Here is a 17,348-nt window from a genome sequence, read left to right as displayed (position 1 = left end):
TCTGGAAAATGGTGCTCTCCTCCTATAAATCAATTGTACTGAGGTAGGAAGGGGAGGCCTATTTTAGTGCAAAGCAATTATGCTAGGAATAGCGTGGGCTTTCTTCTGCTCAGCAAAGCCAACAGGCATTGGTCTCTCTAAAGGAGGATTCAAAGACACTTTCAGCATAAATATACTTCTAATATTGGGGAGGGGAGCTTCTTGGGGACAAAAATCAACCCCTTCAATGTAGCAGATTATTTGCCATCCATAAATGACTGATTCTGTCAACAAAATACATAATACTATACAATGTTCTTTGGAAATACAGCAATTTTTAAAAAATAAATCGTACTTATATAGCCACCTATGTGTTTGCTCAAATGCAACACGTGGTAGGTAGCCCTGAGTTTAGTTGTGTTAGGACAGTCAACTCCATTTCTTGAATGGACTTCTGATACCTCAATTGTTGTATATAAGTTACCAAGTGTGTCTTTGGCTACTACAGTTCTACTCTGGGAGAAGCAGCACTGGGTAAATTTCACCATCTACAAAACTCTTAATAGTATGAAATCTTCTAAACATCTGGCAATCTTAAGTAACATCATTAATATGTCCTGTAATATTTTGCATGTAAGGTATTTAGTTTGGATTTTATTTCTGCTTGTTAATTTAGTTTTTTAAAATAATTGTTAAATAATTTAAATAATTTTTAAATAATTTAAATTGAGTTTAAATGTAGGCCTCCAACGAAAGAAGGCGGATGTGTGAGTGGAGTATAATCTGATTGGACAGTAGCTGTACACTAGTTGTAGGGTTGCCAGATCCCCTTACCTTCCTGGTGGGAGCGGGGGACCCAGGGTTTACTGTCTGCATTTCCTGGAGTACTTCTTATGAGAGCGGGGCCCCGCGCTGGCATGATGACATCACTTCCGGAAAGTGATATCATTGCACAGGCGGGGAGCATGTGCACACTTCATAGCAGGCCTGATTCAGCCCATTTGGGGCCCACGGCATGGGAGCGCTCTCAGGGCAGTGTGATGACATCAGTGATGTTGTCGTGCTGGCCCTGGGAGCGTACCCAGGAGGCCCATTTCGTACCTTTTTGTCAGAACAGGCAAACAGTCTAAAGCCTGAGGGGATTTGTGTCTGTGTATTTCTGAGAGAAAATATTTATTCTCGTTACATCAAGCAAGCTGTGTAGAAGCTTGAAAGGGTATTCTGAGAAATTATGTCTAAATCAGGCAAAATCTGTGTATATCTGTGTGAAAGATTGATCTATCTAGTTCAGGCAAGCTGAGTGGAAATCTATGTCTATGGCAATGTGAAAAGAGTTAGTGAAGAAAATTGTGTGAAAAACTTCTTTGTGTGAATCTGTAAATACACCTTTAGGAAGATATAATTATTTTTGAAACCACCAAGCTTAAGAACTATTCTGAAACCAATATGCTTATCAAAACTTTGCAACCATCATGCTTATGTTCTTACAAATAAATTCTACGTTTAAGAAAAAACAATCATTTTTTAACCTCATAATCACCCCCATGTACTGACTGTTCTGTCAAACTACCACCTATAACAAGCCTTCCTATATTCCAAGTTAAACTGAGGAGGTCCAAGGCAAAAGCCTTTCATGTCCGCAAAAACCTTTTGAGGGAGTCAGGGAAGCAGCAACGTACAGGTTAGCCAAACAGAAACAGGAAGGTATTCTCAAGGTAAAAGTTTGGGTAAAGTAGAGAACACCTACCTTCTGTGTGAGTGGAATTAAAAAGTATGTTGGCTATGATCAGAGCCCTCCTGAGACATAAGTAAGGTAGTGTACAGAGGACCTGAATTTAAGGTCCAAAGACAAAGGTTTAAAAAAAAACCTAAGCAACGTATTACATGTCCTGACAATAATAAGGGTTAGCCTAGACCGAGGGGTTGGCCACTCCCTCAGCACATGTGGTGAACAGCAATGGACCACACAGTTTTGTTGAGATGCAGGACAGGTCACAATTCATATCAACTGAAATGAATCCCCTGGAGCTTGGCAGCACTGTTGAGAGAATTATTTGGGGTACAATGGCTTTTAAAATTAAGAATCACCCTTCTTACTGCTGGGGGCCAATGGTGTAGGCGAAGGAGATGGGCATGACTTACCCATTCCACCACCAGCCAGGTTCAAAGAAATTCTGGCAGCATCATTTAAGCTCGACATGCTCCCTGTGTTTGGCAAATTATATCCCTTGCCTTCCCCAGCCACAACCTTTCAGTCTGCCAGTACACCAACCTTCACAGGCAGACAGAGTTTTTTAAGCATTTTGGCTAAATGGTTGCTTAAAACTAAATACTATGTTATCTTAGCAAACACGTTGTCTCAGCCTCATGTTTATAAAGTTCTAGAGTAGAGTTGCTGGGTGAATGATGGGGAAGGAAGAGAGCCTGATTATCCCCGAATCATTTTTCTCCACCCCAGGTTGTAGACTCACTGAAAATTTAAATTTTTTTTAAAACATTACAAGAGTAAGCACATTTCTCCTTTCTACTGATCTTCTGTTATAAATGCCCCCAGATCCTGTGCTAGTACACAAGACTAACATGGGGTTGGGAAAACCTTGTTTCCCACATAATGTCTGGGTCAAGCCTAAGGGGAGTGTAAGACCTTGATACCTTACTTCCAGGGTTCCAGTCCCAGGTTGGGAAATTCCTGGAGTTATAGGAATGGTGCCTGGGGAAGCAGAGTTTGGAGACAGAGCTCAATAGGAATGCATTGCCATAGACTTCATCTATGGAAGCTGCCATTTTCACCAAGGGAACTGATCTCTGGAGATCAGCTGTAATTCCAGGAGAACTCTAACCACCATCTGGGGTTGGCAACCCTACTTACTTCTATTGTAGCTTTTATTTTTGATTGCTTATTATCACTTTCCTAGCTAGTCACTTACTTCTTCCATTTGTTCTGCATTAGAACAGCATCCTATGTCTGTGCATAGCTGAATTACTATGTAGCAACTGAACAGATTTTAATGAAACAAACTATTTGGTTTGTGTCACCCATTTAAACTTTATTCCCCCATTCCACTTTTAAAAAATGTTGAGAACATCCAACTAAACATCTGAAACCAGTGATCAGAAATACTAAGTTTCCAGAAATTTTGAAGCCATGGTGGAAAGGTCATTTTTTTCTAGGAAAAATCCTTGTCTTAAAAAGTGTTTCACTAAAAGAGATATATTTCATAGGAAGTTTTTCAGGGCTCTCCCAATTTTTCAGTTTTTCTGTTGGAAAAGTTGGGGAAACTTTTTAAAGTGGAGGCTCTCCCCTCTAAATTTTTCATGGCCTTCGTATCAATACTACTGAGAGTGCCTGTCCCTTTTGTGCTTCATTCTAGCTTTTATCAAAGAGGTATCCAAATTCAATTTGTACCAATGTGAAACACCAGACAAACCCCTTATCAACAAATTTCTTTACAACTGAGTAAGCATACTCTTATAACCTAAGCTGTTTGGAAAAGGATACAGCTTTTCTTTTCTTTTTTCTTTTCTTTTTATTGCATTTTGGGCTCAGTTAGAAAGTGGTTTTCTTACAAAAATATAATTGTTTAAGAAATGATGAACTAAAACAACCTATGTGTTTCCTGCCGTCAAGTCATAATGATGACCCCTGGTGGTTTTTTTCATGGCAAGAGACTGTCAAAGGTAGTTTACCATTGCTTGCCTCTGCAACCCTGATCTTCGTTGGAGGTCTCCCATCCATTACCTAACCAAGGCCAACTTTGCTTAGCAGCCATGATCTGATGAGATTGGGCTGGCCTGGGCTATCCAGGTCAGGGCGCAATCTATACAGGGATTATTATTTCTTTTCACACCCATAATAAAAAACCTTAAGTGCTATGGGGAAGCAAATTCTTAAAAGCTATTTGGAAGCTTCTTCTGAGCATTGTGAAACAGAAAATTTGGTAAATAAATCCCTTAAGGGCATTTTTCATACTACACTTACTTAAAAGTGTTCTTGGAAGAATATTCATTTGTTCAGTTTAGAAAATATTTTATGCTACTCAAATCTGGCACCATGGTTAGCATTAATTTATTACCTTGGCCCTAATTAGAGTCCTGAATGAACTCCCCAGGTGGTGTATATAAAGAGATGATAGAGACACCTGCTTTTTCTTGCAAGCAAACAGGCTGATAAATGACATTATAGTTTCTAGCTGCAGATATGATGCAGGACTATAACAACACAAACCACAGTTTGCAAAATCCACTTCAAACTTCCTCATGTTATATTTGGTAAAAATCTAGAACTAAAAAAGTAACAGCCCACAGTATAAAACTCCTAATTATCCTTTGTCTGGACATGCTTTTGTCATTAAAACAACATGCAAAGATAATTTCGTCATTTTATCTGAATAATCTCCTCTCTTTAAAATATGCAGCACATCTGCAGAAGTCTCTTAAGAGATGGAAGGAAATAACCAAGCTATATATAGAATATACACACCAGTGTCCGAGGCAAGGAAATACTCATCGGGGGAGACTTAAAATTGCTTAACCACTTATTCACCATATCTTTGCCTTCAAGGGTTTTACTCAAGGGTTTTACTTCACAGCACCATTACATTACAGGAATTGTGAATCTGAAATATCTATCGCTTTTATATTTATTGTTTTGAGTTCTGATTACACATGCCTCATAGGGGCAACCTAGACAAGAAGGTATCTCCAAGACAACAGAAAGTGATTTTAAAAAACCATTCAGTTGGATCTTAGAGAATATTTCCACTGATGGAAAAGGGCAGTGATTTTTGCCAAACTCCTCGCCTGGTGGAAGACCTCCAATTCCCCCTTCATGCTATTCCTGAGCATTCCTTATCCCACTGGGACAGAATTTCACTTTGTAACAGAAGCAAGAACATTGTGCTTTGCTGACGGAAAGTCTTCAGTCAGCACATATTTTTGGCTCGATCCAAGTCATTGTTTAATTAGCTAATATAACATAAAACAGCTAATAAATATACACTCAGCCAACAATCTTAATATCTTTCTGAATATCAAAAGTAGTTGTGTCACAGAAACACTGAGGAAGGCGCACATAAATCCAGGTTGCCACATTTCACATCCTGCTATCACAACTGGTGTTGCCCAGATATCTTACCAGGTCTTCTAGTATTCATGGTGGTGGCATCTTTTTCAAGTGATCTGAGCCAGACTAGCTGTAGGGGAACGCACTGGTGAGGCTTTGATAATAATAGGGCCTGTCATCTCAGAACTCTCTACCAAATTGTCAGTGTAAGAGTAGGTCGAAGAAACACAGATACCTACTTACAAGACCCAATATATTTCTTTCTTTTTTTTTAAGGTCATGGGGTGTTTTTTCACAAACTGAGAACAGAAAAATAATGAATTCAGCTTTTTCAGTTGCCCATGTATATGAGAAATATGAAAATTATCCACAAGTTGAAGCACTGAAGGAAAGGAAGGCTGATTTACAGGTTCTTTTTTGCACAAAGATGCTTCCAAAATCCACTTAATGTTTCCTAACTAGTCTATGGTAACAAACAATTAGCAATCTCAATGATGGTTGCTGTTCTTATGGGCAGGGCAGAATCGAGGGGGGGCAGGAGGGTATGCCCCCAGTTCCGCCAGGGAGGGGGAACCGGGAGCAGCTGCCAGGAGCACGTGGGCAGCAGTGCGGGCAGCAGCGCGGGCAGCCTCGCAGCCCCCCGGGAGTGCACGGGCAGCCTCGCAGCTGCCGGGAGCATGCGGGCAGCAGCGTGGGCAGCCTCGCAGCCCCCGCACTGCCTTTCGCCTGCCCCGCAGGACAGGAGGCGGCTGGCTTGCCGTGCCCCCTGTCCTGCAGGGCAGGCAAAAGGCAGTGCGGCCACCTGCGCCATTTGCCCCTGTCCTGCAGGGCAGGCAAAAGGCAGCATGGCTGCCTGCGCCATTCGTCTGCCCCGCCGGACAGGGGGTGGCCAGGGCAGGCGGGGCAGGCGAATGGTGCAGGCAGCCTCGCAGCCCCCCACGCTGCCTTTTGCCTGCCCTGCAGGACAGGGGGCGCGCAGCAAGCTGGCTGCCTCCTGTCCTGCGGGGCAGGCAAAAGGCAGCGCAGGGGGCTGTGAGGCCACCCGTGCCATTTGGCTGCAGGGAGGCAAATGGTGCAGGTGGCTTTCCAGCCCCACACACTGCCTCTGCCGCTCCATCCTGCATGACGATGTCACTGAAATGATGTCATCACGCAGCGCTGGGAGGGCACGCACACTGAGCGCGAGAGGGGCTCAGACTAGGGTTGCCCTAGGCATCGGCAACCCTAGATCCGACCCTGCTTATGGGAGCAGATGAAAGCCTAGGGGAGAAAAACTAACTGATCTTAACTATTCTTTAAATTATATTTTCCTCTAGGACACCTGTTACACTGTTACAGAAGTGTAAATCTCCTCACAATAGGAATCAAATGAAAGCTCCGTTCTAATTTTAGAATTTTATTATTTGAGGGACCCTTAAAATTAGAAAAAAATGGCTATTTTAGTACTTTATTCTTTACTTCTCGATAGCAGCCCCTCACCTTTTGCTTTATTTTCACGGCTGGCAGAGTCCCTTATTTTAAAATTTCATAACTCTGCACAACTTACTAGAAGCTCTGTTTTCATTGTATTATGTCAGATTATTGGTATTATTTTTTTAATCCCATCACTTTTCCAAAGATTTGATAGTAGTGGACAATGGTTCTTCCCCTTCATCACTTTATCCTCACAACCATTCTATGAAGAATGTTCAGCTGAATGTTCAGACAGTCAGCTGACTGACTGTCCCAAGATCCTTAGTAAGCTTCACAGCAGAGTGCAAATTTAACCCCAAGTTATCCATATCACAGATCAACATTCTAACCAATATGCCACAGTGGCTCTCTTTTAAAAAAATGTGATCTAGCATTCATCATGGGTTCCTCCTACAAGACTCAAAATATTACCAGGTGACCTCCATAGTTTAGCAGAAAAGCAAATGAAATACAATACCTAATTGTAGAAATGGAGAATCCTCACAAATGGTTCCTCTATACATTAATTATGGTGACTTATTATTCTGACTTCGCCTTCAAGAATAATTGAAGAGCTTTCTTTAAAAGAAAAACCAACAACAGACATTTATTTTGTTACCACATATAGAAGTTCTGATGGTAAATAGCCATAGATGTGCTATTTTTATATGACTGATTTTAATAGCTGTACCATAACTTCTCAGGCTTAGCAGGGTTGGCAGAGAAATTCCTGCACAAACGAAACTGAAAATAGATTCCCAGTCACTAACAAAATGTGTATAAATTCTACTTGGGACTGTTATTTCTCTCACCAGCCTGCATGATTTGCTGTTGTGGTTCCCACTTTGTGGAATGGCTGGCCTGAGGAGGTAACGAAGGCTTCCATTCTTCTATTATTCTGCAAACTGTATAAAACAGGTCAATATTTTTATTAAGGGAATAAATCTATAGTAAAATGAAATGGAGGGCAGTTTTATAAAGGACCCAGGACCATAGTCCATTACGGTTTATTGTATTATCTTGCTCTTAGTGCATTACTTTCTACTTTTGTAATTCTTTCTTGCATTGTTTATGATGTAGCATATCTGATTTTTTTTTGCATTGTCTAATTTTTTGTTTTTGCTAATCCTACATTGTTTGTTGGATGACTTATACTATTTTACTGCATTGTTTTACACTGGGTAATCCACCTTCCATCTCAGTGAGAACATTAAATATTGCCCCCCCCCCACATCATATTCTATGTACAGGTAAATGGCATGATATCCCAGTATGTGAGTACATTTATCGCAAGGGCTTTGCCTCATGCAACTTGGTTAAAATGTAAGAGAAAAGAAATAACAAAATCTAAATATAAGAGAAAAGAAATAAATATCTAACAGCATACAAAAATCATCCGAAGGAAAAAAGTATAGGATTTCAAAATGACTGCAGGTGTTTTTCAAAGTATAGCTTAAAAATGCATTTCTGTTTTAAGAACTAGTACTATGGTTAACAGAACGAGATGTAAACTAGGCCATAACCTCTCTAGGGAGCTTCAGGCAAGCTGCTATCTCAGTTTTTACCCTTTATCTGAAATATGAGGATGGTAATACTGGTCTGTCTTACAGGACTGCTGTAATTACTACAGTATATGAAGCACACAGAGACTCTACTAACAGTAGAGAGCCATTGTACCCCTACATCTCTCCCCTCTTCAACCTACCCTAGACAAGAGCCAAATGCATTTGCTTTCCATTCATTAAGAGAACAAACTGCTGAATGGAACAACTCAGAATCCTTCCCCCTCCCACACACACACACCAGAACCCTGCAAAAGGATCCAGCAATGTAACTTAATCAGTCTTCAGTAAACAGATAATAAGGGACATGGAATTTTCTTCAGGGGGGTGAATCTTGTGATGTGTGTCCCTGGAGCTCCAATACCCCCCCCCCCATACTTCCAGCAATATGGGGAGAACAGTTATTCCTTTGCCACAAAAAAGATCACAGGAAGAGAAAACTGGGCTAGATGCTTCCTCTGAGCCCACAAGTCTACCCTTTCCCCCACAATCACAGGTAGTTATTGTGAACTACAATTTTTACTTGCACTTTCTGTTCATTTGGTGGACGTGAGGAAATTGCTCATTTACTTCTAATTAGATACTTCTCATTAGAGAGTAAATGCAGCTTTCCTTTAGCATAACATGGGTTAAATGACCAGGAACTCAGGTTAAAGTTAATTATTTTTTTCCAAGATATAAGCCTCCCCCCTACCACCAAAAAACCCCTGACAGCAGCATTCAGATTACAGTGTCCAGACATTTCTGATTGTCTTTTGTGAGAGGAAAAGACTTCATGCACATGAAATGCCCATGCAAGTATAGAAGTCTGAACTATGATCACTTCCTATACAGGCCCTCAAATTTATACAAAGAGTGACCAAAATTTCTAAGCAAATGTCAAATTTTATGCAGACTCTCTAACACTTTTCATCCCTTTTGCAATTGATTGGGTGAATGAAATGGGAGTATATTCTGAGAACTTGTGTGCTGGTCCAATTAATTTCAGTTGTGCTTGCATAGGAGAAGACTATGTCACTGCTCCTTCCACATTCCTGGTCATTACTGAACTCACAGATTAAACAATTAGGCACACACACTCTAATAATAAAAGGGTGAGTTAACTATGAGAGAAATCTTATTGCTGGACCTGTATGCCTACCCAAGTTGTCTAAGAAAGAAAATCTAATTATTTTATTTAAACTAGAAAACTGAATCTTGCTTACTGTTATCTGTCTACAGGGTCCTGGAAAAGATAGTTTTCCCTGTAATCTACAAACTGGGAGTTCTCACTAGCCCTTTTGGAGTGCTTATAATTTGTCTATCCTGAAATATAGGTCTGTCACTAACGCTGACAATTTCTTTCCAGTAACTCCTTTACTGTAGTGAAAGAGAACAGGGGAACTGGATGTTTCAAATGTAATTCTACAATTTTTTTTCATCAGTTTTTATAAGATCCAGAGAAGCCTGAGCTACTTTCAGCTTTTGAGGATTCTAGATACAATTTTAAAAAATGATGCAAATATAAACAAAGTGTGAAGTTTAACAAATGCCCAAAAAATTAACAGGTGTCTAAATCTCAGGTCCCATTTGAGAAAAAGGCCCAGCCCAAATTGCACCCATAACTAAGGTTGCCAGGTCCCCTTACCCTCCCAGCAGGAAGGGGGGTCCAGCACTTACCTCTAGGGAATCCTTGTGTGTGCATGCTCCCAGCATAGTGTAATGATGTCACTTAAGGGAGTGAAATCATCGTGCAGCCCCCGGGAGTTCTCCTGGGGTTTGTGCCGGGATGATTTGGGTCCCCAAATGGGCTGAACTGTCCCAGTGCAAAGCCCAAGAGCACTCCCAGGGCCTGTGCAATGATGCCACTCCTAGGTGTGACATTGTCATGCCATGCTGGGAGCATGCCCTGGGAGGCCTGTTCCTGCACCTTTTCCCCTGCCAGCCTGGTGAGTGGTGGCAAGGGGAGGAGACTGGGAGTGGGGGATCCCCCATCCCCATCGGGGGACCGGAAACCCTACCCATGACTCCACCCTCTGATTGGCCCTGCGTTGAGTTTTGCAAGTTTCATTCCTTCAGTCATGAAAGAGTTAAGCTGAAGTTTCTGTAAGCTAATGATAGTAAGTTTAGCATAGAGCCAATTAGGAGTGGAGTGGGCTTTTCCCTCCAAAAAGGGTGGAGCTTTGGGGAAAAACTTCCAGTTTCTTCTTCTCAGAGCAGAAGAGACAAAAAGAGAACAAAGAAGCAAGATGGAGTTTAGTTAGGTTGTTGTTTTCTATTCCATGTAACACTTTCCTTTATTCTAGAACTTTTTCTTAGAAGATAAACATATCCATGTCTGAACTGCATTATTCCGCTGTGCTTTATTCACTCTGCTAAACATTTCCAACACCCTGGTTTATGTTCAGGTGGCTAAATAAGTCTATTCTCAAACAATATATACTGCAACTTATATAAAAAGGTACAATAAACTTCTCAATTCAAGTTTAGATATAAAGTTAAATGTGGGGTTATTTCCTTGAGAGAAAAATGTATCCATAAAAATGGAAGCCATCCTGAAATTCTGGATAAACCTTAAGATCTTGAAAGGTCAGAAATGTTTTGTTATGCTACATAAAGATACCATGTCATTTAATGAAGACAGCAATTTCTAAAATATCAGCGACCAAACTGATTCAGGGTATAAGAGCACACAGTACTTGGTTCCCCCATCACAAACATCTTGTTTTACAATCAGAGACTGGAGTTAGGATTCTTTGGCGGACACTATACATTATGATACAGCTAACTGAAAACTAACAGTATCTGTCACTAAATATTTTCAGACAAACTATAAACCCAGTTGTTTACTGGACTGGGGGAAAGGTGATGTAGTAGAACATCTAGACAAACATTAATAAAACCAGTACTACTGCTTTGATGCCAAAAGGCCTAATTCATTCAACATGGTTTTGCTGACAAAAGGAGATAAGAATATAATATTATGACTGTCTTTAATTATACAAGAAGCCTCATTTGATCAAAAATGCCAAATAAGGGTTTTTTTGCGCAATTGCAAACATTAAGACATACAACGCAAGCCTTCACTCACATGTCTTACCCTCTAGGCAATAATAGTTGCATACCAGAGAAAGATTAAGAGATGATGTGGTATCACTTTATTCTAGTTTACAATCAAATGGTGATCAGCATGTTAAGCATTACCTATGCATTATTCTAAAAAATCTTCCACAGTTTACATTAAGTGCACAACTATTAAGAATGCCTTTCAATGATGCTGACATTGTTTAATAGATAGTGTTACAGCAACCAGGTTTTATGGCCCTGTGTTTAAGGTACAACTGTGTACTAGTATCCACCATTGAACCTCCAGTTTAAAAAAAAAATTTTTTTAGCAGAACAGGAAGGAAAAAAGACAACTGTTCTGACTGACTTTAAGATTTACATGACAAAGATGGCACTGTACACACTTAAATGGAAGTTAAATTGATTTAAACTTGTCCTGTATATCTAAATTATATAGATTAAAATCACCAGAAACAATGCATCTTGAAATATACTAACTGCTAAACCTATTAATTAACTTGAGGCTGTACACCTGAAACAAGGAGAAAAGGCCATTCTAGGAAAACTAGTGAATACCACTCTATTCGCTTAACATTTACAGGGATTAAGGAAACAGAGACTGGGCCTAATCAACTGATAAATGCATATACACAGTACACATTCCAGTCTAAAGATGACAAATCATTTTTAAAATCTTTGGATACAAACCTGATTCAATATTCTAAATGATAGAGTTCATATTTTTTTTCCTTTCTGAGAAAGAATTAAGGCATCATCTTGATAGGCAATTAGAAATGGTAGATTTTTTTTTAAAAAATCTTCTATAAAAACGTAATTTAGACAAGGGAGATGTGAAGTAGGAGAAATGTCTCTATGGGGCAGAGGGGAAAGCCCTGGAAAACAATGAAAACATGCTGTGCATTTTAAACAGTATCAGAGGCATTTTTCATTGAAAATGGTGATAGATTTGATTGATTATGTCTCTAGAGCATATAGGAAATAAACAAATGGTACAACAGAGCTATTGCACTGCATGATACAAAAGGATGCCTTCTCTAACCAAAATTCCTACATGCTACATAACTATTTTTTTTAAAAAATTAATCCATGTTGAAAATCAATGAGACCTTAATTATGGCTTGAGTAGACCAGAATGAATATTACACAAAGACAGTGTCCCATAATTGGCTGTCTCTCAATGAAGCCCACAGCTACCTCGTGGAGTTTCCAACCCTGTCTTTACAGGACAAAAAGGAGTAAAAAAGATACCACACTTACATTGCCTCTGATGGTTCCCGAATCAGGCTACTTGTCTGTGCCTGCTGCAGAGACTGCGACCCTCCCATCCTCAGCGTGCCCTTGTGCTGGAGCTAACTGCAATCCGGGCCAGCTTTCTTGTTAATTCTACCAGCGAGAAACCCAGAGCGATCGGACTGTAGATGCTGCAATACTGCACTGCAGATGAAAACAGCTGCTTGCATCAGTGGCAGCTACAGCCGAGACACTTCAACAGCAGCTTTTCTTCTCTGAACTGTTGCCAGGTTCCTTTCTCAGCTCCCCTTTACCCGAATGAATATGGATTTCAAATAAATAGATGTGCCAGCTATTGTGTCAGACCACGTAACAGCCAGCAGCATTGAGACTAGGTACTGGGCAAGTGCTTTTACAACAAGGGCTATTGGCTACACCAAGTGGCTATAAAAAAGAAAAAGCAAATTAAGACCCTCCCTTTTAAGCACACATTGTCAGCTACTGTGGATCCCTAAGGACCTCCAGGCAGGACCATTATATTGTGTTGACTCAGCCAATTTGAAATGCAAATAGATTTGCTTGCCACGTCCTGCATGTGCTCTTTATTTTGACAGGAAGCACTGCATACATTTTATAATGGTAAACAACAAAGAAGATTAATATGTACGTTTCTGAACTCTTTCCCACTCCTCCCCCCCTTTCAAACAAAAGAGTTCATCCCTCTTTCTGAAATGGTATCTTCCATCAGGAAAGTAGGGAGAATGTCATGAATAGCCAAGGTAAACAAGGCAATGTGTGAATATACAGGGGAGCAATTTAGTAGGGAAAGGTTATTGTACATAACAATCTTGCTAAGAGACAAGATGAGACAAGATAGTGAGCAAGGAGATTCTTCTAGGAATCTGGCAAGTGTATCAAGCAGTGTGTTAGAATACAAGGAGAACTGGAGATTTTAAGAAAGCAGCTGCATCACAGAGCACATGGAGAAGCTAATTTTTTTTTGTTTCTGTTCCTAAGCTTCTCCAGCACCAGCTTGTAGAAATCTGTCTGCTCGCTGGAAATAGAGGCACCAGCAGATTCTTGCTAAGCATTACCATATTTGGGCAGCAATGAGTGGTTCTACAAAGAAATTAGGCATTCTGTTATCTCGAAGTAGCAAAATATGAACTTGAGAACTGTAGCAGCAAAAATGATACAGACAGGTGTCATTCAGATGCAACAGATAGCATGAATGAACCTTGGGTATGTTCAGTCTCTCACATTCCCTTTCTCCTTTTGCCATGGCTTGATAATTAAAAACATCTACATTTGTGCCAAGCCACAATTAGTCATTACATCCAAGCAAACTGTGGTTTGCTCTCTTCTTCAAAACCAGCATTTGAAACTCAGGTTTAATGCTGGTTGGGAATCCTAACTTGGAAAGAAGGTAGCATGCTATTTTTTGTGAGTTCAGCTGTAAAAACAAACTGTTGCAAAAGCCGAAATTGTTAAGCGCATGCAGAGGAGGAGGAAGCACAACTGCTGAGGATACCCTTGGCTTATTCACATAGTGACAGACATATCTGAACCATTGCACTGAATAATCACAATGAATCTGAACTAAGGAAGCAAACTGGTAAACATACTGAACAACATTTTTAAATGGTTCTAAATTTAGAAGCATGCTTCAAGAAGCACTGGCTTCATATATATACAGCACCAAATAATAGCTAAGCTTCCTTAACTATGATTTTGTATAATATCTGAATTGACAAAGCATGATTTTCAATCAACCAACAAACCAGAATAATAAATCAAGCAGTCTGCAAACCATGCTAACTATGGTTAGTGTGATTGAAGAGCTTAGGAGTCAGTTAATTTCCTTGGTTACTAAAGGAACAGGAGGAAGAGGATTTAGGGAGCAATCCTAAACAGGTCTACATAGCAAGACTCATTTTATTCAATATGAGACTTACTCTCAGGAAAGCATTCTTAGGATTGCAGCCTTAATGGGCCAGAAGATGAATTGCAGTCAAATACTAGGAAGTTGTTTCCAATATGTGTAGGGATACCATTCCCCTGTCTGGGGTGGGGGATCCCCTGCTCCCACCCTTCCCCCTCATGCCCACTTACTTGACCAGCAGGGCGCGCTCCCTGGGGTGCCCCCTTGGGCAGCGTGGAGCATCCTGTGTGGTGCGCTCCTGCACGCACAGCAGCATGAATCACGCCCCACAGCGCCCCGCAGCAGGCCCATTTTGGGCCGAATCGTACCCCTCCGTGAGTATGGGAGTACCCTTTGACCTGCGGGGCTGCCCTTTGACCTGTGTGATGATGTCACTTCCCAAAAGTGACATCATCACACAAGATGGGAGCATGAACGCACAAATAAAGAATCCAGGGACGTGGCAGGCTCCCAATCTCCCACCGGGGGAGTCAAGGGGTCTGGCAACCCTAAATATGTGAATGGCTAGGGAACAGAATAAGTTGTCAAGAAAGATTATCTTCACCATTATTTTACAGAGTATTACAGAGTCTTTCCAATGTTTCTCGCATTATTGTTCCAACGAATTTTGTAGATTATCATAATTTCCTTTTCTGATTAATCCAAAGCCATACAGTGAATCCACAGGAATCTGTTCCAATCGATATATTTATTTCAAGTCCAAATCCATGTCTGAAATTTTATGGTCAATTAAAATAAATATGGCTGAAGATCTATATAATAGAGTTTTGGATTACAGATTTCAAATATGTAATAATAAAATTGTGGTAATATGCAAGAATAATTTTTTTTATTTAAAAGTTTAGTAAGGGTGGAAACAACAAATTTCCAGAAGAGCATTGTAAATAATTTATTACTGAACTACAGAAGAAATAATATGAGCACATTAGTTTAAGATAGGAAGTTGTGACATTCTACATGTCTCTGGAAAATTCCACTAATTTGGGATCGTCTCTCAATGCTATTGTTACAGTATTTGATACCGAATGACTAGTTTATATACCAGATGTACTGTTCTAAATAGTTACATTTTAAAAATATTTATTTTATTTACATTAATAGATGACATTAGAACAGGGGTTTATCATGCATAAAGAAAGAAGTAGGGTTGGCAGTCTGTAATAAGGTCCAGAGGAATCCTCAGCAGCTGAAATAATAGGCTTGGGATGCAGAATAAAAAATGGAAGAATTTTGCATACCTACTGGAATGTCAAAAATAGGAAGATGGAGAGTAGGATGGATTGCCAACCAGGTGGAGCCTGGAGATCCCTGAGCCTCTATATGTCAGCCAAAGGTGAGTGGGGTGTTACAAGGGAGGGCATCAGGATGTAAAGGTACAATGCAGCTTGATTAGAGCAGAAATGAGCATCTGTAGTGAGCCTGAGCCTGCTGGAAATGTGGGGAGGGCGGAATAAAAATAAAAAATAAAACAAACAAACAAATAAATAAGAATCCAAAGTCTGTGTTCAGCAACCCCCACCAGGGGGGTTCATTGTTTTGGATTTGTGAATACGCTCCATTTCAGCAATCTTATCTTGTCATCTCCCCTTGAAGCTTCTGTGTTTGAACAGTTTGGTGTTGTTGGGTCCAGTGATTCTGCTGGTGGTCACATACAGTTCTCAGATCAAACCATTTCAATGCATCATCAGTGACTTGCAACCTATGCTGGACAATGATACTCTTCTTGCACAAGCATTGGCATGCAATCCTTTTCTTGCCCACAGACAGCCTCCTTAAACAACTTATCACTCATAATAATGTACTTCCCAACACTGACACAGACTCTGGGACCAGAGCCTGCAATAAACGAAGAAGCCAACTTTGTCTCCAGCACCATCATTGGACCTAACAACACTAGCTATACTATTTCAGGTTCATTCACTTGTTCATCTTCCAATGTTATATATGCCATCAAGCGTCAACAATGGCCTTCTACTCTCTACTTTGGACAAACAGTTCAGTCCGTATGCAAAAAAATAAATGGACATAAATCTGACATTAGAAATCACAACACCCCAAAACCAGTGGGAGAACATTTTAATCTTCCAGGACATTCCATTGCTGTCCTCAAAGAGAGAAACTTCAAGAGGAGATTACAAAACGAAATTGATGAAATGGAGTTTATTCACAATTTCAGAACAATGAACCCCCCCACTCCTTTCCAGGGCTGAACAGAGACTTAAGACTCTTATCTCACTACAGATGCTGATTTCTGTACTTTTACATTCTGATGCCCTCCCTTGTAACACCCAACCTACCTTTGGCTGGGATACAAAGGCTCAGGGATCCCCATTCCTGCTTGTGTCTGAAGAAGAGAACTCTGACTGTCAAAGGCATATACTGTTTTTGGTCTCTAAGGTGCCACTGGACTAAAATCCTGCTGTTCTACTGCAGACTAACACAGATATCCATCTAACCAGCCTAGAAAAGATTCAGTTATGGGGGCAGGGAGAACAGCCTGGTAAGTTTGGGCAAGGTTCAAGAGATAAGTGAATAGACAGCCTCTGAACTGACAGTATTTGCCTGAGTAATACAACTAAAACTTTGGCAAAGGAACAAAAAGTCCTGAATACTATTAACAATTGGGGAGAATTGTAAAATAAGGAACAAACTCATATAATGCAAAAAGTGTATTGTTCACAGTCTACCTCATCTTGTACTGAGACAAGACTTCTGCTATTCACATGCTTTTAACCTAGAGGATGAAAACATGATAAGACCAAAGGACTATGTCACATATAACGTGGAACAGAGAAAGCTGACCGAGAGCTGGAACTATTAACATGTAGCAAAACAACTGAATAAAATTATCTGTAACATGTATTTATACATAATATTCATTTGCACTGCTTACTACCTGAAACTTAAAATATATTACGTCAGGAAAGCTTTACAGTTCAATCCTCAGCAAAGTTACATCTAAGCCCACTGATTTCTATGAGTTTAGACTGGAGTAGCTCTCTTTAGGATTGCTCTGTTAGTTTTGTTGTGAGTTATGACACTCACTTTCAAAGAA

The 17,348-nt window shown here is 40.2% G+C and overlaps 1 protein-coding gene across 7 annotated transcripts in view; it reads right to left on the bottom strand.

The window, feature by feature from the left end:
• Nucleotides 1-17,348, bottom strand: part of TACC2 (transforming acidic coiled-coil containing protein 2) — a 190,057-nt gene that overhangs the window by 79,060 nt on the left and 93,649 nt on the right. The gene's annotated exons all lie outside the window — the stretch shown is intronic.

The sequence above is a fragment of the Eublepharis macularius genome, chromosome 6, assembly GCF_028583425.1.
Source record: "Eublepharis macularius isolate TG4126 chromosome 6, MPM_Emac_v1.0, whole genome shotgun sequence".
In the NCBI taxonomy this organism is placed as follows: Eukaryota; Metazoa; Chordata; class Lepidosauria; order Squamata; family Eublepharidae; genus Eublepharis; species Eublepharis macularius.
Note: the sequence above shows the minus strand (reverse complement) of the source record. Positions and strands in the feature narration are given on the sequence as shown.